The sequence below is a fragment of the Dama dama genome, chromosome 33 (genome assembly GCF_033118175.1).
Source record: "Dama dama isolate Ldn47 chromosome 33, ASM3311817v1, whole genome shotgun sequence".
NCBI lineage: Eukaryota > Metazoa > Chordata > Mammalia > Artiodactyla > Cervidae > Dama > Dama dama.
This window is the reverse complement of record NC_083713.1, coordinates 48,997,008-49,020,349: the sequence shown is the minus strand read 5'-3', so window position 1 is coordinate 49,020,349 and position 23,342 is coordinate 48,997,008. Positions and strand designations below refer to the sequence as shown.

General features: G+C 40.5%; 1 protein-coding gene across 2 annotated transcripts in view; it reads left to right on the top strand.

Moving 5' to 3' along the window:
• Window positions 1–475: 475 nt before the first annotated feature.
• Window positions 476–23,342, top strand: part of LYPD6B (LY6/PLAUR domain containing 6B) — a 228,470-nt gene continuing 205,603 nt past the window's right edge. Inside the window, exon 1 of one of the 2 annotated variants that reach the window (XM_061135275.1) lies at window positions 476–561. The gene's annotated coding sequence lies outside the window, so the exon portion shown is untranslated. The remainder of the gene's footprint in view (window positions 562–23,342) is intronic. The other variant, XM_061135274.1, reaches the window with a different exon arrangement.

The window sequence follows — 23,342 nt, the reverse complement described above, 5'->3', positions numbered from 1 at the left end:
ATCATTTGAAGTGGGGATGGGAGGGCAGAACGGTTAGAAAAGGCCTTTCTGAGCTCTTCCAGTTCTGAACTTGCCCTTGGCCCCCATCAATTTCACCCTGAGGCTCTTGGTTCTTGATTTCTACAGCCCACAAGAGAAGGACTGGCCTCTCCTTTTCATGTTTAGGGGGTTCCGGCTCCCACGCTCCGTGATCCATTTCCCCAGAGGGCCAGGCTGTGTGGAAACGGGCCGGGTCCTGGCTCCCCGCCCCTCCCAAGCACTAACTGTCCCAGGAGTCACTTATTACGCGGCCGCCCGGGCCCCCTTTCCACCTCGCGGAGGATCTCCAAGGAGCCCACGTCCCGGGCTGCCGGCAGCGGGCGGGGCCCACCTGTCCCGGCCCTGCCCCGCCCCTTCCCGGGCGCCCCAGGTGGCTCGGGGCGGGGAGGAGCCGCACCCGCCGCGTCCCTCCTGCGCGGCCACACCAAGGCCGGCCCGCCGCGAGCGCGCTCTGCGCTAGGACTGGGATCAGAGCCGGGAGCCGGGCCGGCGCGCGGAGGCCCGGCGAGCGCCGCGGCGCAGGTGAGCGGGACAGGCGCAGCGCGCTGGGGGCGACGGGCCCCCAGCCTGGTCCCTGCGCGGCCGCGGTGGGCGATGCGGGCGCCCCTCCCCGGCGCGCTGGGGGAGCGAGGGCGCCGGGGTCGCGGCACAGCTGAGGCGTCGGGGTCGCGTCGCTGCCTGGGGGCGAACAGCTGCGAATATCTGCCCGGGACCCGGGCTGGGGTGGGCGCGGGGACAGGATCGGGGCTGCGCGGGTCTCTGAGCGGCCCAGGCGGCGCGGAGGCAGGGTTTGCAGGGTGCTGGTGGGAAGAGCAGAGGGGCCGGCTGATGCGGAGAGCGCGGAGCTGGGCGGGGGGTTCGGGCCGCGGGGGAGCCCGCCTCTCCCTCTGCGGCGCTTCTCGGGCCCGCTCAGGTGCCGCTGCTCCTTCTGCCCGGGTCTTTACTTCTGGCGCTGGTGTTGAGAATCCGACAGACAACTGGGTTAGTTACCTGCGGCTTCCAAAAAAACTGGGTATGCGAGGCTGCTCTGACTGCAGGGGGCCGAGGTTGTCAGGGTCCATCCAGGTCTGTGTCCTGGGGCGCTGCCGGTGTTGGGGTGGAGGCGGAGGGTTGCGCTCCATCTCCCAGGCCCTGGCCATCAGAGTGATAAAGTGGACAAAGTATAGAATTTAAGTTCTAGTTACTAGCAGTATGACCTCGAGCAAGTTACTTAATTTCGCTGATTCTGTTTGCTCAGAGGTAAGAAGGGTATAATCATCACAACAGTGAAGTTGTAAGATATTTCTAAAATCCATAGTAGGTTGCTTGATGAGAATTCTCTCCATTTTTTCCTGTATCTAGTTAATGTAACACTTTGTGCCTCCCAGAGGTTCAAATTCATTTCTGAACAGAAGAGAAACAGAGAAGGTTCAGATTACCCTCCTTTAGGAGGAAAGGCGGTGATGATGGTGTGTATTTTGTTCATGGCTAGGCCTCCTCCAGGCTATCTTAGTTCCCACCACCATCCTAGAAGCCAAGTTTTGAGAAGTGACAGCGCACAGGTCCTGAATGTAGAAGGGATGGAAACAGTTTGCTTTCAACATTATTGACTGTATTTGTCAGAATTCTTTTCTTTGGGTTGTGTTTTAGTCACTTGAAAATTGCCTATGCTATATTGGAATTGATTGGGTCACATAAATGAAAAGGCTGAGGGTTTCATCTGCAGGCATAGCTTGATCCAGGGCACACATAAGGTGGCATGGCTTTCTCGTTCTTTCCTACATATCTTAGCTCTTTTCCCCCCTGTGTTGACTGCTTCTTAGTATGGAGTGATTAAAAGCACTAGCACCTTCAGGCTTATCTCTTCTTTTGTGGGAGGGGTGGGGGGGATGTCTTTCTCTTCTTCCATCTCCTCCATCCTAACAGCAGGTCTTACCGATATACTAAACTAAAACTGGGCCAAGCCATCTCCATGGACAGGGAGTGGGTTTTCACGATAAGAGTGGGTACTTAGCTCAGGTGCCACTATGATAGACAGCTCCACCCCAGCTGCCCGGGATTGGGCAAGGATAGTTTCCAATGAGATGTCTGACTTCCAGGCAGATAAAAATAGGACCTGTTCATTGTAGAGTCTCAGCCTTTGCTCACCACCACCTAAAGGAAGTCTTTGGTAGAATATAGACAGCCTGTGTGCTATATTCCATCTGTCAGTTGTCAAGGCTTATCCAAGGCGTGGAAGGCATCCTGCATATTCATCCTTTGATTTCTTATTTTGTTGTTTGCTTGTTGGTTCGTTCATTCATTCAGCATTTAGTAAGTGCCCAGTGTATGGCAGGGCCTCTGCCAAGGGTGAAAATGTTTGCTTTTGAGAATTTCACAGTTTAGTTGGAGAGGCAGATGTGCAGATAACAGAGTCTGTGACTGTTTAACTATCTGGGGACAACCAAAGCCTTCCCAAGGAAACAGTAGTTGAGCTCTGAATCGGAGATAAGTAGAGCTGCTCTAGGAGGAAAAGTTGGAGGGACTTCCCAGGCCAAGTGGTGGGTACTCTCTGTTGTAAGTAACATTGTTTAGGTTATGTGACTGTTTGCTTAAGAAGTCTAGAGGTGGGTGGTTCAAAACAGCCACAGTGTTGGGTTGGCTTCTTGAAGATTCTCTAGGTTTCTGCCCTGCCACAGGGTGATTGGAGCGCCATCATGCCTTCACATGCTAATGTCTAAAACAAAAAGGGACAGAGAGGGCTTGCTTCTCAGTGATTAGACAACGGAAGTCATAATTTCTCAGAAGTTCCCTATGTCGCTGGCCAGAATGGTCATATGTCCTTGCTCAACCATCAATGGAAAAGGAGGCGAGGGTGGCTGTGATTGTCGTGGCCAAGCTGTGCTCTGGAGCTGGAGGAGGGTCACCTTCCCTGAGCACATCGGTGCCCATATCTGAAAATCAGAATTCTGTTAGCCAGGCAGAAAATGAAACTGCCTGTCAGGCTGTTAGGTAGGCAGTCATCTGAGTCTCCCAGAGGTGGTGACAGATGATGAAAGACATGGCCTTGTGGGCAGACAGGAGAAGCTCAGGACAATAGGAGGCGTCTAGGGTGTGGCCGAGGGAGGGAAGGGGCTGAGGTTGGAGGCGCAGGTAGAGACAGGAGAACCACTCTGGCCATCACTAAGAAGCCTAAATCTCGGTCCCATCCCTCAAAGAACTTAGGCTTAGAACCTGGTGAAGTGTTTGAATCTTTCATGCTTTCACAGTGACGGCACCGGTGGCTCACTCTATGGGGTAACTGGGTGGCTTAGGGTGGAGGAGTTTAGGGAGGGGCTGAGTACAGTTAGAAAAAGCCTCACAGCTGGTTCTGCTGTGCCTCCCACCCCCCAGCACCCTGTCACCCTCTCCGCATCCCATATTGGGGCCATCTGCTCTCAATCATGACTTTTCAGTGTTGCTACCTGTCTTCCAACTAACAGCTGGTATTTGGTGAAGATGAAGTTAGCGGTAGGTCCTGGATTAGAGAACGATTCTCTTGATGATAGTCCAGTGAGTAGATACTCTATAACTCTGTTCAGTAGGAAACCAGCCTCTACTCTCCACTTCTTTTGGAGCATTTCACCTGTTTTTGAAGCTTGAAGTGAGCTGCTGTTTGTTTCATTTGACACGGTGGACACGGTGGGCGTTTGGTGTTAGATTGGGCCACCGGGGTGCTCTTTTCATGATCCTTCATCCTCAGTATCTACTTAGCATAGAACTTGACAGAAAGATCTAGTCACTAATCCTGAAAGAAAGGAGGGAATGGAAGGCAGCATATTTTGTTGTTTCCATCAGCAGTCCTGCCCAGGATCCCTGAAAGAGTGTGAGGGGATGAAGTAGAGAGATGCCTTGGGCAGTCAATTCATTCACACATATTTATTGAACACCCACGGTAAGGCAGACACTGCTCTGGGGATAAAAAAGAAAAGGAAGTATATGAGAAGGACAAAGTCTCTGTTCTCGTGGAGCTCACACTTTACTGGACTGAGATATATTTGTTTTGTCTCCTGTGTCAGATGATGAGAAGTCCTAAAATGAAAAATAAGTTATGGGAAGACTGCAGTAGTAGTTGGCACCAAGCTGTGCAACAGTGCTGGAACTCATCAAGGTTTAGTATCTCTCTGGTTTCCGGCAGAGAAATACGACTTGCGCAGGTATGGTGTTGGGAAAAAAGACCTTCAAGTGGAGGAAGAGGATTATATATTGAATAACTTGATCTTAAAGAATTTCTTTCATGCAGAATCTCTTTGTTTGCTATACCTCACATTATCCCCAAAACGTGATTTTTTAATGACTTACAAAACATGGTGCCAAGTGACGAAATAAGTGAAGAAATATGAGCAAAGGGAAAATAAGGGTCATTTCTTTCATCATTGTGTTCCATAATTGTTTAGATTTGGTAGCAGGGGAAGAAAGAAGTAGGGTGATTAAAAATGATTCATACTCAGGGTTCATTATTTAAAAGGTGACAGTGTAAAGTTTTGATGTCCCAACGTTATAACTCATTTGGGTGTGTGTGAAAAGAGCTAGTTTTATTTGATAGGAAAAAAACAGTCTCTTTATTAAAGTTGTGCATGCAAATTATCTTCTGAGTTCAAAGAAAATTAATAGAATTGTTTTTAAGGCCAGTTTAAAGTGCCCAAAGGTTAACAGAGATCAAAAGCATAATTCCAAAATTAAAGCAATATAGTATAAAAAATTAGTGAGAAGTTGAGTTTAGTCTGATTACTAGCTGGGAAAAGTATACAAATTCAAATAAAAATTTATAAAATAGAAGTGTTATGCAAAGGTAATTTTGATTACCTATTTTTATTGGATTGTTTGTTTTCTTATTGAGTTTTGAGAGTTCTTTACATAATCTTGGCTTCCCTAGTGGCTCAGATGGTAAAGAATCTGCCTGCAATGCGGGAGACCAGAGTTCAATCCCTGGGTCAGGAAGATCCCCTGGAGAACGAAATGGCAACCCACTCCAGTGTTCTTGCCTGGAGAATTCAATGGACAGAGGAGCCTGATGGCTACAGTCCATTGGGTCACAAAGAGTCAGACGTGACTGAGTGACTAATACTAATACTACATAATCTGGATATATATCTTGTGTCAGAAACGATTTTCAGAGATATTCTCTCATCCTGTGCCGATCTTTTTATTCCTATAACAGTGTCTTTGTTAGGCAAAAGTTTTTAAACTTTGGTAAACCAATTTATTAGTCTTTTCTTCTGGAAGTTTTCTACTACATTTTCTTCACAGTTCTGTGATTTACATTTAGGTGTAGGATTCATTTTGGGTTAATTTTTGTGTAGCATGTGAACTGTGAGTCAAGCAATTTTCTTTCATAGCACATGGAATTCTAGTTCTTTCAGCATCATTTGTTGAAAAGACTATTTTTTCCCTATTGAGTTGTCTTGATATTTTGTTGATAATCAGTAAGGTATAATCAAAGGTTTATTTTTGGATTACCAGTTTTATGCCATTGATCTTAATACCTACTTTATACCACCACTACACTGTCTTGATACTGTGATTTTATAATAAATTTTGAAAGCAGGTAGTATAAGTCCTCCGATTTTATTCCTTTTCAAACTCATTACGGCTCTCCTAGTTCCTTTACCTTTTCATGTAAGTTGCAGAGATCTACAAAAAATCCTGCTGGGATTTTGAGTGGGATTGTGTTGTATCTGTAGATTCATTTAGGAGGACATCTTTAGAATATTGAGTGTTCCAGTTCATGAACACAGTATGGCCTATCTCTTTATTTCTGTTTTTATTTTTCTATCAGCATTCAGTAGTTTTCAGGATATAGATCTTTCACATGTTTTGTTAGATTTATACTTTGTTTCACTTTTGATATTGTTTTTGTTGCTCATATACAGAAATACAATAGATTTTTGTATGTTGACATTGTATTCTGTTACCTTGCTAAAGTCAATTATTGTAGGAGGTTTATTTGTAAATTCTTTGGGATTTTTTACATATGAAGTCATATCAACTGTGAATAAAGACAGCTTTATTTCTTCCTTTCCAGTCTGGTTGCCTTTTATTTCTTTTTCTTGACTTAATCAACTGGTTAAGAATTCTAGTTGAATGTTGAATAGGAGTGATGAGAGAGAATATCCTTGTTTTGTTTCTTATAATAAGGGTGAAATAAATTTTCATGATGAAATATGGTGTTAGCTGAGTTTTCCACCTGAGGTTAAGGAATTTCCCTTTTATTCTAGTTTACTGAGTTTTTATTATGATGGATTTTGAATTTTGTTGAATACTTTTTTTCCCAACTGTTGACAGGATCATGTGATTTATTCATATTCACTGTGGTGAGTTACACTGATTGCTTTTCAACTGTTGAAACAGCTTTGTGTTCCTAGGATAAATTCTACTTGATTGTGATGTATTTTTGGAAGAGACTCTGTAGGACTGCTATTTCTTCCTTCAGTGTTTGGTAGAATTTATTAGTGAAACCATCTTGGCCTAGAGTTTTCTCTGATGGAAGGTTTTTAAACTACAAATTTAACTTCGTTAGTAGATATAGGACAATTCTGGCTACTCAGTTTTTCTTGATAAGTCTCAATAGTTTTTATTTTCCAAGGAATTGGTCTTCTTCACCTAAGTTGTCAAACTTATGGATATAGAATTGTTTGTGGTATTCTCCTATTATCCATTTAATGTCTTTGGGGTCTGTAGTGATGTTCCCCATTTCATTTCTGATATTGATAATTTGTGTCTTCAATAATTTTCTTAGTCTGTCTAGAAGTTTATTAACTTTATTGATCTTTCAAAGATCCAGACTTTTTTTTTTTTGGAGGCTAATTACTTCACAACATTTCAGTGGGTTTTGTCATACATTGATATGAATCAGCCATAGATTTACACGTATTCCCCATCCCGATCCCCCCTCCCACCTCCCTCTCCACCCGATTCCTCTGGGTCTTCCCAGTGCACCAGGCCCGAGCACTTGTCTCATGCATCCCACCTGGGCTGGTGAAGATCCAGACTTTTATTTCATTGATTTTGTATCTTTTTCTGTTTTCTTTTTTTCCTCCAAGCTTATTTATTTTTAATTGAAGGAAATTTTATTTTCAATTTTATTGATTTCTCTTCTAGTTTATTTCCTTCCTTCACCTTGCTTTGGGTTTAATTTATACTCCTGTTTTCTTAAGGGGTAGGCTCTTATTACTGATCTGAGACTTTTCCTCTGTTTTAATATAAGCATTTAGTGCTATAAATTTCCCTTTAACCACTGCTCTAGCTGCATTCCACAATTTTGATATGTGTATTTTCATTTATTTAAGTTAAAATATTTAAAAATTTTCTTTGAGAGTTCCTCTTGACTCATGTGTTATTTTAAAGTATGTCATTTAATTTTCAAGTGCTTGGGAATTTTCCCAAAGTCTTCCTGTTACTGATTTCTAGTTTAATTCTATTATTATCTCATAATATAATTTGTGTGATTTTTATTCTAAGTTTGTTCACATTATTTTATGGCCCACAATATGGTTTATGGTGAATGTTCAGTTGAAAATAATCTGCATTCTTATTGCTGGTTAGAATATTTGGGAAATATTAAGTTGTCTGATAAGGTTGTTCAGGTCTCTTATGTCCTTATTGACTGTCTACTACTTTTATCGATAAGAGAAGCATGTTAGAATCTCCAACTACAGTTGTGGATTTTAAAATTTCTTTCAGTTCTATCACTTTTTGATTCATATATCTTGACCATTTGTTCTTAAGTGCAACTTTAATAATATAATAGCCAGTTATTTTACCAGTGGAAGCAAGTTTATTCAGAAATAGCCTGAGGAATTGCAGTTCAGGATATGTGAACTATGGTGGGTCATATGCAAATACAAAGAACATGGAAAGGGAACTTGCTTTTATAGGAAAAAGCAGAAACTTGGAAGGGGCTGTAATTACCAAAGAATTTTTTTGTTGTAAGCTGAGAGTCAGTTGTATGGAGGCTTCTCATTGGTTGTATTGCTATAGTCCCTGACTGGGCTGTCCTCCAGAGCAAAGTTTTCTTGTCTCTGCTGTATAGTAGTCAACACCTTCCTGTTTGGAGTTAATTTATGATGCATGGTAGGGAGTGAAAGTTCCCCCTACAGGTCTGTCTCAACTCCAGTTTTAGCTGTGCATGCTAAGTCTCTTTGTGGCCCCATGAACTGTAACCTACCAGACTTCTCTGTCCATGGGATTTCCCAGGCAAGAATACTGGAGTGGGTTGTCATGCCCTCCTTCAGGGAATCTTCCCCACCCAGGGATTGAACCTGCATCTCTTATGTCTCCTGCATTGGCAGGTGGTTTCTTTACCTCTAGTGCCCCCTGGGAAGTCAGGTTTCTTTAATTCCATAGTGGAAACACTCTTAGGATTATGTCCTCTTGGAAAAGTGATCCTGTCCTCATTATGTAATATTCCTCTTTATTCATGTTATAACTCCTTGTTCTGGGATCTACTTTGGGTGTTGATAATATAGCTACTCCTGCTTTCTTTTGCTTAGTGTTTGCATCCATATCTTTTCATGTTCTTTTTTTTTTAAATATATTTTTTATTTGGAGGAAAACTGCTTTACAGTGTTGTGTTGGTTTCTGCCATACAACAACTCGAATCAGCTGTAATTATACACATATACTTCTTGGCCTCCCCACCTCCCTGCCCCTGTCCCACACCTCTAGGTCATCACAGGGCACTAGGCTAGGCTCCCTGTGTTATAAAACAACTTCTTACCAGCTATCTATTTTACACATGATAGTGTGTGTATATATATATATCTATGCTACTTTTTCTATTCATTCCACTCTCTCCTTCCCCTACTGTGTCCACAAATCCACTCTCTATATCTGCATCTCCATTCCTTTCCTGCAAGTAGATTAATCAATGCCATTTTCTAGATACCATATATTAATATATGTGCTAATATATGATATTTGTTTTTCTCTTTCTGACTTACTTCACTCTGAATAACAGACTCTAGGTTCATCCACCCTACTATAACTGCCTCAAATTCATTCTTTTTTATGGCTGAGTAATATTCCATTGTATATATGTGCAACATCTTCATCCATTCATCTATCAATGGATGTCTAGGTTGCTTCCATGATGTTTTCTTAATTTTAACCTGCCTGTGTCTGTATATTTAGACCTCTGATAGTTGGATCTTCCTTTTTAAATGAATCTAACAGTATCTGTCTTTTAGTTGGTGTGTTAGACTCTTCATATTTACTGTGGTGTTAATATGGCTTAATTAAAAACTTACCACCTTGTTAGTTATTTTTCCATTTGTTCCATTTTTCCCTACAACTTGAGCATTTATGTTTCTCTTTTATCTCTACTTCTTTTTTATGCTTCTTCAACATTTTTAGTGATTGCTTTGGAGTGTTTATATTTGTATATCCTTAATTAGAGTCTACTTTCAAGTAATATTACACTCTTTCACATGTAGTCTAAGGACCTTGCAGCAGTATATTCTGAATCCTTCTTTTCCATCCTTTGTGCTATTATCATCATCATTTTTCTTCTATGTGTGCTGTAAGCAAAACATTGCTACTATTTTTGCTTTAGACTAGGTGTCAGCAACCTTTTTTGTAAAGGTCCAGAAAGTAAATATATTGGTCTGAGGTCATATCTGGTCCATATTCTGTGTTCCTCTTTTCTTCTTAAATAACACTTTGAAAATATAAAAATCATTCTTTGCTCATAGGTCATACTAAAACAGACTTTGGTTGCCATTTCCTTTTCCAGGGGCTCTCCCCAACCCGGGGATCAAATCTACATCTCCTGTGTCTCTGGCATTGGCAGGTGGGTTTGTTATCTCTGAGCTACCAGGGAATCCCTAAAATAGACTTTGGGCTGGATTTGGTTTGCAGGTTGTAGTTTTCTGACTCTTGCTTAAAACATTCAGTTACCTTTTATAGCAGTTAAAAATAAAGAAGAATTGTATTTGACTTTTGTTTATTCTATTTCTAGCACTTTAAAATAGATCCAAGTTTCTGTCTGACATCATACTCCTTCTGCCTATAAAACCTCAGTATTTATTGTAGTGTAAGTCTCTTGGCAATAAATTCTCTCAATTTCTGTTGGCCTATTGCAGTTATTTCTTGTTCATTTTGGAAAGATATTTTCCCTAGGTAAAGAATTCTGGGATGACACTTTTTATACCTTTCAGCACTTTGGAGATGTTGCTTCATTTTCTTACCTGCATACCTTCTGACAAAGTGTCTTCTGTAATTCTTGTCTTTGTTCCTTTGTATATAATGTTTCATTCCCCCCCACTTTGAGATTTTGTTTTGTGTTTAGTTGTCAGCTGCTTTAATACAGTATGCCTGTGTGTGTGTATGTGTACACATGCATGCACATGCTTGGTATTTATCCTCCACAGTGTTTTTGAGCTGCTTGTTTCTGTGGTTTTGTATCTGTCATTAATTTTAGAAAATTCTCAGCAATTATTTCTTCAAATATTTCTTCTTCTTTCTCCTTCTGAAATTTTGACTACACCTACATTAGGACTTTTGGTATTAGTCCACAGCTATTGGACACTTTGTCTTGTTTCTACTGTTGAGAGCATTCTTCATTTCTGTTACTGTGTTTAGCATTCCAAGCATTTCCATTTGATTATTTCTTACAGTTTCTGTGTTAAAATTATACATTTGATCTTTCATGTTGTCTACCCTCTTTTCCATTAGAATCTTTGACCATTGATTATGGTTATTTTAAATTTGGTGTGTCTGAGAAAAAGAGACACAGATGTATAGAACAGACTTTTGGGGTCTATGGGAGAAGGCGAGGGTGGGATGATCTGAGAGAACAGCATCGAAACATGTATATTATCAAGTGTGAAACAGATCGCCAGTCCAGGTTGGATGCATGAAGACAAGTGCTCGGGGCTGGTGCACTGGGATGACCCAGAGGGATGGGATGGGGAGGGAGGTGGGAGGGGGGTTCGGAATGGGGAACACATGTAAATCCATGGCTGATTCATGTCAATGTATGGCAAAAACCACGACAATATTGTAAAGTAATTAGCCTCCAACTAATAAAAATAATTGGAAAAATAAAAAAAAAATAAATTTGGTGTGTCTGATAACTTCCCCATCTGGTTGGGAGTTGACTGGATTCGAAATTTGTTGTGGGTGCACTTCTCCTCAATGCCCCATAGACTCCAGCTTCCTCTAGTGACACCTTGAGTTTAGAGTTGGGGCTGGTTTGCTGCAGGGCTTGTCTCCCTGTTTCAGCATCAGCCTCAGGTCTTCCTTGTGCCCTGTGTCTCAGAGCGGTCCCTGTCTATGCTCTTTCGTCTCCCTCAGTAGGTCCCCATTGGTATTTGGTACTTGTGTCCAGGTGCATCTGCCTCGGGTAAGCAAGTGCTCGTCCTATCTCCTTCTTCAGGTGCCTGGTTCTCAGGTTCTGGGCTAGTTTGTTACCCTGTGACCTCAGCTGTCTAATAGACTCAAGAGAGTCGTGAACTTGCAGTTTATCTGTTTTATTTGTAAGCATGGGAGTAATGCTCTTTTCAGCTTTCTGTACCTGGAGAAGAATCTAAACCCTTGATTTGATGTTTTCTGTCCACTTGTTTTTATGATCTTCATGTACAATCTTGGTGCTGTTTTCCTTCCCTCTGTGCTTTATAAAATGTAATTTTTACATTTTACACATATAAATCAGTAGTTTGCAACTTTTACCTGCGGAACGTGACACAAAATACAAATGTTGGGCCCCAGTGTTTTAGTTGAGATATGTTGGGATCCAAGCGTGGGTATCTTTTACAAGTTCCCCAGGTGATTCTGATGTACACCTAGGCTGAGAGCCCTCAGTCCAAGTACCATTTACAATGTTTCCTTTCACAGAGGTACTGTTGCAATAAAAATAACCAAATGGAATTTCACCTCTGTGACTTCATGGAGTTGTTTCCCTTCTAACTGTTCCTTCAGTGGTAATTAAGGGCCTGTGATCTAGACTTGACAGTCTCATACATGGGGCGGATACTTAGAATTCTTCACATTTAACTTTCCACCAACGTGAATATCCTCCTTGACAATCTATGGCTTTGGCGCTGCTTGGAGTCTTGCAGAGGCTGGAAGCTGTCTGCCATTCGCAATAATAAACCCTCTTGTGAGGCAGTTTCACTTGTTTGAGGTTTTCCTTCTTTTGAAATGTGTCTTTCTAATAATATTTGTCTAATTCAGACTTTGCAAACTGTTAAGAAATCCATTTGTGTGACCCAGTGCACATACCTTTGTGTACGTACACACATGCGCACTCACATTTATGACAAGCATTTTATGAAACAGCACTTACTGCAAGTGTTCTACCTCTAAATTGACCTCATGGCCCCACTATGGGTTGTTTCTTGTAGTATGAAAAATGCTTACTGAGCCCATCTTCCATTAGACAAGCTTCCAAAACTTCCATGACCACTCTTCTGGCTCCCCAAAAGTTTTCATGTGCCCGGTGTAGTACTGGTTCTCTCAGCTGTGTTCAGCTTCCTCACTGCCCTGGCCAGTGTCCCACACTAGGTGGACTTCAGTGTGTGGTGTCTTCTGCAAATGAATGGCCTAGTTCAAAGGTCAGGGCTGTGCAAGTGCCAGATCAGTTCAGAGTAGAGAAGGTCCCTTGTTGTTCCATAGATAGCATTTCACTCCCATGGCCCAAATTCACTGGGATGTAAATTGAAGCCATCTCTTGAGGAACGTTGTTGATGGCTTTTCTTTGGAGCTTATCCAAAGTCTTACTTTCTTTTTTTTTAATGTTAATTACATGTTATTCTACATATGGGTCTTTAATTTCCAAGAGACTGTGAACTCCTTAGATTTCAAGAAGAATATTTCCTTCTTTTTCTCCATAGTGAACAGCACACAAAATTTCGTTTGTTCAATTATTCTTAGAAAACTGTGTTCCCAGTCAAGAAATTTTGGCCTTTAGCACTATTGCTTTGCTCACAATTATGCTACCAATTTTATCTTAACTTACCAAGGGGTCTGTGGACAAAGTGGGAATTAGATAAACTTGTCACCTTGGTACTCATGCACGAGACACTGTAGCAAGTCTTGGGTGAGATGCCCAATATGTCACAGCCTACAGCCTGACTGGGGCCACATGCCATGCATGATGTGTCAGTGAGCTGTCTAGGGTTATGTTCTCTTGGAGGTCACAGGTGAAAGAAAGGTCACACTACTGGTCAGGAAAGTCTTGATTTTGACCTTGAAGATAAGCATCAGGCATATGGAATGGACAGTATTTGGAGGTGGGGAGGATTTGGAGGGAGAAGAACACGATGTTAATAGTCTCCCAAATTCTATAACATCTTAGCTGTTTCATGGGGTGACTTGGATCTGTAGGATCTGGGAGAAACTGTAGGTAAGATACAGAGGGAAATCTATTTTACATTGTTTCTGTACGAAGGATAGACAGCAACAGAAGGTAACAGGCTCAACTTCCCTCACCCTTGTCCCCAGTGTCTGAATCCTCAGGGACACTGACGCTGACAGATGTAGTGTGGAGGGGCTTCTTGTGTTCATCTTTCCAGGGGCCACCTCAGGCCTGGTAGTTCAGCTCTGTCTCTCTGTGGCTTCCATCAGCTTTTGGAGCAAGCATCCACAGCCACTGACCTAATTTTTTCTACTTTATCTTCTCAGAGGGCTCTTAAGAAACGTACATTCTTAAAGTACATCACATGTACCACTGTTTGTGATCCACTGCACCCATGAGACAGTCTTATGGGTATTCTTGTGAAAGTGACACCATCAGCATACTGCCTAAAAGCTGGATATTCATCATTGATGCCTTATTGAAAACATCTCATTCATCTTGAGACTATTTTGCTATGGTAGATAAATAGAGATGGGAGTACATTATGAAGAAACAGGCACTGTGTGTGTGGTATTTGTCCCTTAGTGAGCAGTGAGAAGTTCAGTTCTTAAGCAACTACAGGAGTCATTAGAACAAAGTGTACATCATACATTTCTCCTAGAATCCAGTGCCAAGATGGTAGTTTATATCCTGGGAAGAACTGATAAATCAAGCAGTGAAGACTTATATAAGTCTTCATTTCTTTCTGTGCCTTGGCAGTCAGGAGGCCTAGAGCTAAATGTGAAAATACTCAACTATCATGATAATTTTATTTCAAGTTCTCAGGACAAAAATTTCCTGTATTAAATCATATTTCATCTTTTTAAAAACAGTAACTTTTTTTTCTTATTACCCCAGTCATACATGTTTATTATAGAAAATGTGGAAAATAACAGATTTACCTCCCTCATCAGATATTTTTCTGCCCTATAGTAGCTGACTTTGTTTTAATCTTTTTCATTTTTGCTAGGCATATGTGTGTCTGTATTTTTTTCTTAAAAAATGAAATGATACCTCTTGGTGGTGGTTTCATTGCTAAGTCATGTCCGACTCTTGCCATCCCATGGACTGTAACCCACAAGGCTCCTCTGTCTATAAGATTTTCCAGGCAAGTATTTTGGAGTGGTTGCCATTCCCTTCTCCAGGGATCTTCCTGACCCAGGGATTGAAGCCGGGTCTCCTGTACTGCAGGCAGATCCTTTACCAGCTGAACTACTAGTGAAGCCCAAGCATATGTATGTATGTATTTTTTCCTTAAAAAATGAAATGATCCCTCTTACACTCTATTAAAGCTTTAAAAGATGTAACCTTTGTAAACAGCTTCCATGTCATTAAATACTCCTGCACAGCCTTATTTTTAACAGCTGGTGTAATACTCCACCATAAGGCCACATTTTGGACTTTTAGCTTAAAGTTAGCCTTCTACTCTCATAAACAACTCTGTCATGTATGTTCTTGTAGGTAAACCTCTGAGCATATCCACAATTATTTCCGTAAGGTATTTTCAAGAAATGACATGGTTGCTTTAAGGGCTGTAATATTCTTAAGGCTTTAGATATGTATTTCCATGTTGTTGTCCAGAAAGCATGAGCTAATCACCTAAAATTTGAGAATGCCTCTTCCCTAAGTCTCTTGCAGTTCCAAGGTGATGATTTTTTTTCAGAATTTGTCAGGAGGCAGAATTCTGGCTATGGCCACATGAGGAAGCTGCACATCTTCTTCCCCAGAAAGCAACTCTACATCTGGACAAAATTAGCAGAAACAGCCATTCTCATCCCTCTGGTACCCATCCATCACACCACATCCATCTGCGAAGCTGCCCCGCCCTGTGGTGCAGAGGCGTTGTCTCAGCAGCGGAGGGTCAGCAGGGGAGGGCCCGCCCTTTGCTGCCCAGATCAGAGGGACTTGCTCCATCTGTGGTGGGTGATGCCTGCTCCCAGCGAGGGTTTCTCCAGATCCCTTCTCCCTGTCAGTTTACTTTGAATCTTAAAAAAAAACAAACAAACAAAAAACCCAACCAACAGTATTCTTTTATCTAAACATTTTTATTTATTACCGGAAAAGTGGAAAATAAACACAAAGAAATGTAAAAGCATCTCTAAGGCCTCTTGGTGTGTATTCTTCTGTATCGGCTCATTTCAGTGGAACTTTCTGCAGTGAAGGAAATGTTCTATGCCGTCCAGTACAGTAGCCACTGTTGTATGTGCTTACTGAGCCCCTGATGTGGCCAGTATAACTGAGGATCTGGATTCTTAACTTTTGTTAATCTTATGAATTTAAATATGCACATGGACTAGTGGCTATAGTTTGGGCTGTCTAGTTCTATTATTTCTATAATATGGGGGCATGAATACATACATATATAGTTTAAAAGCTGGAATCAAGATTGCAGGGAGAAATATCAACAACCTCAGATATGCAGATGATACCACTCTAATGGCAGAAATTGAAGAGAAACTAAAGAACCTGTTGATGAGGGTGAAGGAGGAGAGTGGAAAAAACTGGCTTAAAACTCAGTATTAAAAAATTAAGATCATGGCATCCAGCCCCATCACTTCATGTCTAATAGAAGAGGAAAAGGTGGAAGCAGTGACAGATTTCCTCTTCTTGCCCTCTAAAATCACTGCAGATGGTGACTGCAGCCATGGAATTAGAAGATGATTGCTTCTTGTCAGGAAAGCTGTGACAAACCTAGACAGTGTGTTAAAAAGCAAAGGCATCACTTTGCTGACAAAGGTCCATATAGTCAAGGCTATGGTCTTTCCAGTAGTCAGTACGGATGTGAGAGCTGGGCTATAAAGAAGGCAGAGTGCAGAAGAGTTGATGCTTTTGAATTACTGTGCTGGAGAAGACTTTGAGAGTCCTTTGGACTGCAAGGAGATAAAACTAGTTGATCTTAAGGGAGATCAACCCTGAAAACTCACTGGAAGGACTGATGCTGAAGCTTCAGTACTTTAGCCACCTGATGCCAAGAGCTGACTCATTGGAAAAGACCCTGATGCTGGGAAAGAGTGAAGGTAGAGGAGGGTGATAGAGGATGAGATGTTTGGATGGCATCACTGACTCAATGGACATGAGTTTGAGCAAACTCAAGGAGATATTGAAGGACAGGAAATCCTGGAATGCTGCAGTCCATGGAGTCGAGAAGAGCTGGACATGACTTGGTGACTGAACTGCAGCAGCAGCAGCTACGTAGTTTAAAAAAACAAAAATACGATCATACTTCATATTGTATTTTGTATCCCTCTTTTTTCAGTTAACAGTTTATCAATAAACATCATTTTCACAGGTGACTCCTTAAACTGAATGAATGTGCCATAGTTGGCTTAACAAAATCTCTGTTGTGCCTTCAGGGTATTTCCAGTAATTTGACACTGTAAACAACATTACAGATAAACTTTAGAGCTAAAGTTGTGATTTCATAATTATTTATGGAGGATAAATTCTGAGAATTTATCAGGTAAATTTTGATACTCTTTTCCAGACCCCTCTTCTAAGAAATTCTGCCAGTGAACATTCTCACCAGCATGAAAATATGTGAAAATATCTCACTGTTATTACTGTTAATTGTAAATTGAGATAAATACACGTGCCATAAAATCCACCCTTTTGAAATATATACACTTCAGTGGTTTTTAATACATTCACAGAGTTGTGCAGCCATCACCACTATCTAATTCCGGTATGTTTCTAAGACTCCACAAAGACATCTCATACCTATTAACAATCACTCCCATTCCCTCCATCCCTCAGCCCCTGGAAATCTCTGATCTACTCTCTAGCATATGGATTTGCATATTCTGGACATTTCATATAAATGGAATCATCCAACTCAATATTCAGAAAACTAAAATCATGGCGTCTGATCCCATCACTTCATGGCAAATAGATGGGGAAACAATGGAAACAGTGACAGACTTTATTTTCTTGGGCTCCAAAATCACTGCAGTTGGTGACTGCAGCCATGAAATTAGCAAATGCTTGCTCCTTGGAAGAAAAGCTATGACCAACCTAGACAGCATATTAAATAGCATATTAAAAAGCTATGACCAACCTAGACAGCATATTAAATAGCATACAAAATAGCATATTAATAGAGAGATTACTTTGCTGACAAAGGCCCGTTTAGTCAAAGCTATGGTTTTTTCAATAGTCATGTATGGATGTGAGAGTCAGACCATAAAGAAGGCTGAGCACTGAAGAATTGATGCGTTTGAACTGTGGTGCTGGAGAAGACTCTTGGGAGTCCCTTGGACTACAAGGAGATCAAATCAGTCAATCCTCAAGGAAACCAGTCCTGAATATTGACTGCTGCTGAAGCTGTAATACTTTGGCCACCTGATGTGAAGAGCTGACTCATTTGAAAAGACCCTGATGCTGGGAAAAATTGAAGGTGGGAGGAGAAGGGGATGACAGAGGATGAGATGGTTGGAGGGCATCACTGACTCAATGGCCATGAATTTGAGCAAACCGCGGGAGATGGTAAAGGACAGGGAAATCTGGCATGCTGCAGTCCAAGGGGTCACAGAGTTGGACACTATTGAGTGACAGAACAATAAATATGCAGCCTTTTGTGTCTAACTTTCTTAGCATAATGTCTTCAAGATTTAAGGTTCATAAACCAGTACTTCATTTTTTTTATGACTGGAAAATATTCTATTGCATGGATAGACCATGTTTTGTGTATTCATTCATCTTGATGGAGCTTTGGGTTGTTTTCATTTTTTTTTTCCACTATTGTAAATAATGCTTCTACGAACATCCATGTACAGATTTTTGTGTGGACATGTTTTCATTTTTGTTGGGATATATGCCTAGGCGTAGAACTGCTGGATTATGTGGTTAAGTCTATATTTGACTGTTTGAGGAACTGCCAGACTGTATCCAAAGCAGCTGTCATTTTGCATTCCCACCAGCAATGTGTGATGGTTCCAACTTCTTTACATCCTCCTCCACACTTTTTATTGTCCATGTTTTTGCTTATAGCCATCTTAGTGCATGTGAAATAGTATCTCTTTCTGGTTTCAATTTGCATTTTTTCTGCTAATGATGTTGAGTATCTTTTATGTGCTTATTGGCCATTTATTTATCTTCTTTGAAGAAATGTCTATTAAAATAACTTTGCCAAATTTATTTGGGTTATTTGTCTTTTTATTTTAGAGTTGAGAGAGGTCTTTATATATTCTGGATACCATACCCTCATCAGATGTATGATTTACAAATATTTTCTCTCCTTCTGTAGGTTATCTTTTCATTTCCTTGCTAATATACTTTGAAACACAAAAGTTTTAATTTTTATAACATCCTATTTATGTTTTGTTTTCCATTGTGCTTTTGTTGTCATATCTAAGAAACCACTGCCTAATCCGAAGTCACAAAAGTTTACTTCTAATAGTTTTATAATTTTAGCTTTTCCATTTAGATATTTGACCTGTTGTTATTCAGTCACTAAGTTGTGTCTGACTCTTTGTGACCCCATGGACTGTAGCCCATCAGCCTCCTCTGTCCTCCACTATATCCCAGAGTTTGCTCAAATTCATGTCCATTAAGTTGGTGATGCTATCTAACCATCCCATCTTCTGTTGCCCCCTTCTTTTGCCTTCAATTTTCTCAGCATCAGGGTCTTTTCTAATGAGTTAGCTCCTCACATCAGGTGGCAAAGACTTTAGAACTTCAGCATCAGTATTCAGGGTTGATTTCCTTTAGGATTGATTTGGTTTGATCTCCTTGCAGTCCAAGGGACTCTCAAGAGTCTTCTCTAACACCACAGTTCAAAAGCATCAATTCTTTGGTGCTTACCCTCCAGTATGATCCAGCTTTCACATCTGTACGTGACTACTGGAAAAACCATACCTTTGACTAGACAGACCTTTGCCAGCAAATTGATGTCTCTGCTTTATAATGCGCTGTCTAGGTTTGTCATAGCTTTTCTTCCATGGAGCAAGTGTCTTTAATTTTATGTTTGCTGTCACCATCTGCCATGATTTGGGAGCCCAAGAAAATAAAATCTGTCACTGCTTCCACTGTTTCCTCTTCTATTTGCCAAGAAGTGATGGGACCAGATGCCATGATCTTAGTTTTTTAAATATTGAGTTATAAGCCAGCTTTTTCACTCTCCTCTTTCACCTTCATCAAGAGGCTCTTTATTTCTTCTTCACTTTCTGCCATTAGCATGGTATCATCTGCTTATCTGAGATTGACGATATTTCTCCTGACAACTTTGATTCCAGCTTGTGATTCATCCTGCCTGGGATTTCACTTGATGTACTCTGTATATAAGTTAAATAATCAGGTTGACAAAATACAGCCTTGTACTCCTTTCCCAATTTTGAAAGAGTCCATTGTTCCATGTCTAGTTCTTACTGTTCCTTCTTGACCAGCATATACAGGTTTCTCAGGAGACAGGTAAGGTGGTCTGGTATTCCCATCTCTTTGCAAATTTGCCACAGTTTGTTGTGATCCACACAGTCAAAAGCTTTAGTGTAGTCAATGAAGCTGAGGTAGATGTTTTTCTGGAATTCCCTTGCTTTCTACATGATCCAGTGAATCTTGGCAATTTGATCTCTGGTTCTCCTGCCTCTTTGAAGCCCAGATCATACATTTGAAAGTTCTTGGATTCACGTACTGCTGAATCCTGACTTGAATAATTTTGAGCATTACCTTACTAGCATATGAAATGAGCACAATTGTACAAAACTTGAACATTCTTTGGCGTTGCCCTTCTTTGAGATTGGAATGAAAAACTGACCTTTTCCAGTCCTGTGGCCACTGCTGAGTTTTCTAAATTTGCTGGTGTATTGAGTGCAGCACTTTAATGGCATTGTCTTTTAGGATTTGAATAGCTCAGCTGGAATAATTAAGCTGGAATTCCATCCCTTCCATTAGCTTTGTTTGAAGTAATGTGTCCTAAGGTCCACTAGCATTCACACTCCAAGATGTCTGGCTCTAGATGAATGACCACACTATCGTGGTTATTGGGTCATTAAGGCCTTTCTTATATAGTTTTTCTGTGTATTCTTGACACTTTTACTTAATCTCTTCTGCTTCTGTTAGGTTGTTACCATTTCTGTCCTTTATTGTGCCCATCCTTGCATGAATATCCCCTTGATATCTCCAATTTTCTCAAAAAGATCTCTAGTCTTTCTGCTTCTATTGTTTTCCTCTATTTCTTTGCATGTTCATTGAAGGCCTGCTTATATCTCCTTGCTATTCTCTGGAACTCTGCATTCCATTGGGCATATTTTCCTCTTTCTCCCTTGCCTTTTGGGTCTCTTCTTTTCTCAGCTATTAAGCCTCCTCAGACAACCACTTTGGCTTCTTGCATTTCTTTTTGTTTGGGATGGTTTTGGTCACTTCCTCCTACATGTGTTATGAACCTCTGTCCATAGTTCTTCAGGTACTTTGTCTACCATATCTAATCCCTTGCTTGAATCTATTCATCACTTCCACTGTATAATCATAAGGGATTTGATTTAGGTCATACCTGAATGACCTAGTGGTTTTCCCTACTTTCTTCAATAAGCCTGAATTTTGCAATAAGGAGCACATAACCTGAGCTACAGTCAGCTCCAAGTCTTGTTTTTACTGACTAGGTAGAGTTTCCTCATCTTTCACTGCAAATAACATAATCAATCTGACTTTGATATTGACCATCTGGTTATGTCCATGTTTAGAGTCATCTCTTGTGTTGTAATTGTATACATTTATTATCAACTAATTTTTTGTAGAGTTCTATTCAGATGGTGACTGCAGCCATGAAATTAAAAGACGCTTGCTCCTTGGAAGAAAAGCTATGACCAACCTAGACATTACTAGAAAAAAGCAGAGACATTACTTTACCAACAAAGGTCCATCTGGTCAAAGCTATGGTTTTTCTAGTAGTCATGTACGGATGTGAGAGTTGGACTATAAAGAAAGCCGAGCACCAAAGAATTGATTCTTTTGAATTGTGGTGTTGGAGAAGACTCTTGAGAGTCCCTTGGACTGCAAGGAGATCCAACCAGTCCATCCTAAAGGAAATCAGTCCTGAATATTATTGGAAAGACTGATGCTGAAGCTGAAACTCCAGTACTTTGGCCACCTGATACGAAGAACTGACTCATTGGGAAAGCCCCTGATGATGGGAAAGGTTGAAGGTGGGAGGAGAAGGGGACAACAGAGAATGAGATGGTTGGACGGCATCACTGACTCAATGGACATGAGTTTGAGTAGGCTCTGGGAGTTGGTGATGGACAGGGAAGCCTGGTGTGCTGCAGTCCATGGTGTCGCAGAGTCAGACACAACTGAGCAACTGAACTGAACTGATGACAGTCAACAGAGGAAAGAATACACTTGTCCACAGATGGTGCTGGGACATGCAAAAGAATAAATTTGGATCTCTAACTCACATTGTATACAAAAAGGTCTATTTTGAGGTAATTTTTGTATATGGTGTGAGTTAGGGATCCAAATTTGTCCTTTGTGCATGTAACTATCCAGTTGTCCCAGCACCATTTGTGGACAAGTGTATTGTTTCCCCCATTGATTTTCATAGCACTCTTATAAAAAATCATTTGATCATAAATATATGCAATTACTTCCATGTTCTAAATTCTACTCTGTTGATCCCTATGATCTATCCTTATGTCACTGACACACGGTTTTGATTGTTCTTGTTTTGTAGTAGTTTTGAATTCTGAAAATATAAGTCTTCTAACTTTGTTCTTTTCTCCCCCCCCAAGATGCCTTTGGCTATTCTAGACCTTATATTGCTATACAAATTTTGGGATTATTTTGTTAATTTTGGCATTAAATCCAGTGGGGATTTTGATATTGATTACATTGAATCTGGAGATGAATTTGGGGATTAATGCATTTTAACAATATTATCTTCTCGACATGAACATAGGATGTTTTTCCAGTTATTTAGGTCTTCTTTAATTTCTTTCAATGATGCTGTTAATTTTCAGTGTTCAAGTATTGCACTTCTTTTGTTAAATTTATTACTGAGAATATTATTCTTTCTGCTGCAGTGTAAATGAAATTGTCCTAGTTTTATTTTTGGATTTTCTATTGGTATTGCATAGAAATACAATTGATTCTTATGTTTTGATTGTGTATCCTGAAACCTTGCTGAAGGTTTTCTTATTTATGGGCTCTAATGATTTTTTAGTGAATTCATTAGAATTTTTATATACAAGATCATCTAAAAATGGAGATAGTTGTACTTATTTCCGGCAGAGATTCCTTTTCTTTCTTTTTCTTGCCCAGCTACCTTGGCTAGAAGTGACAGTACAATGTTGAATAGTAGTGATGAGAGGAGACATCTTTGTTTTGTTCCTGTCTAATGTTCCTGGTTAATGAGATGGTTAATGGTTAATGAGTATTATTTATGCTTGTTTTTGATAATTGTTTTTATGTTCTAAGATTCTGAGTGATGGAGCAGGAGTTGCTGCTTGGTTCCTCCAAGGGGAGGAAGAATAATAGATAATCAAAACAATAAAATCACACAATAAACATTCCCTTTGTCCTGTGCATTGGAAGGCTTGGCATAGTAGTTGCTAGAAAAGAAGCGTTTTAATTGAGGTGTTTATTCATGTAACATCTAGGTACCAAGGCGTTTGATTAAATTTTTTATTTATTATTATGTATGCATTCAATATTTTAAAATAAAACTTAAATTTTCCTATGATATTTTCTACCCTATATTTCTGCAGTTTTGGTTTCCCACTGTGAACTTCAGGTACCGTGTGGGATCACAGGGATGAATTAAACACAGGCTGTGCCCCTAGGGTGCTTGTGGAAAAGTTTTTTGAGGGAAGACAGGAAACAGGAAGTTTAATATTCTGGCAAGTGGTTTCTATCGCAGGGTAACCTGTCGGAAGAGGTGAGCTTCACCGTTAGTATTTTTGGATCTTAGTTTTCTGATGGAACATTCACTTTCTACCCTATAGAATCAAAGAATTTTGGAACTAGAGGCTTGTAAACCCTT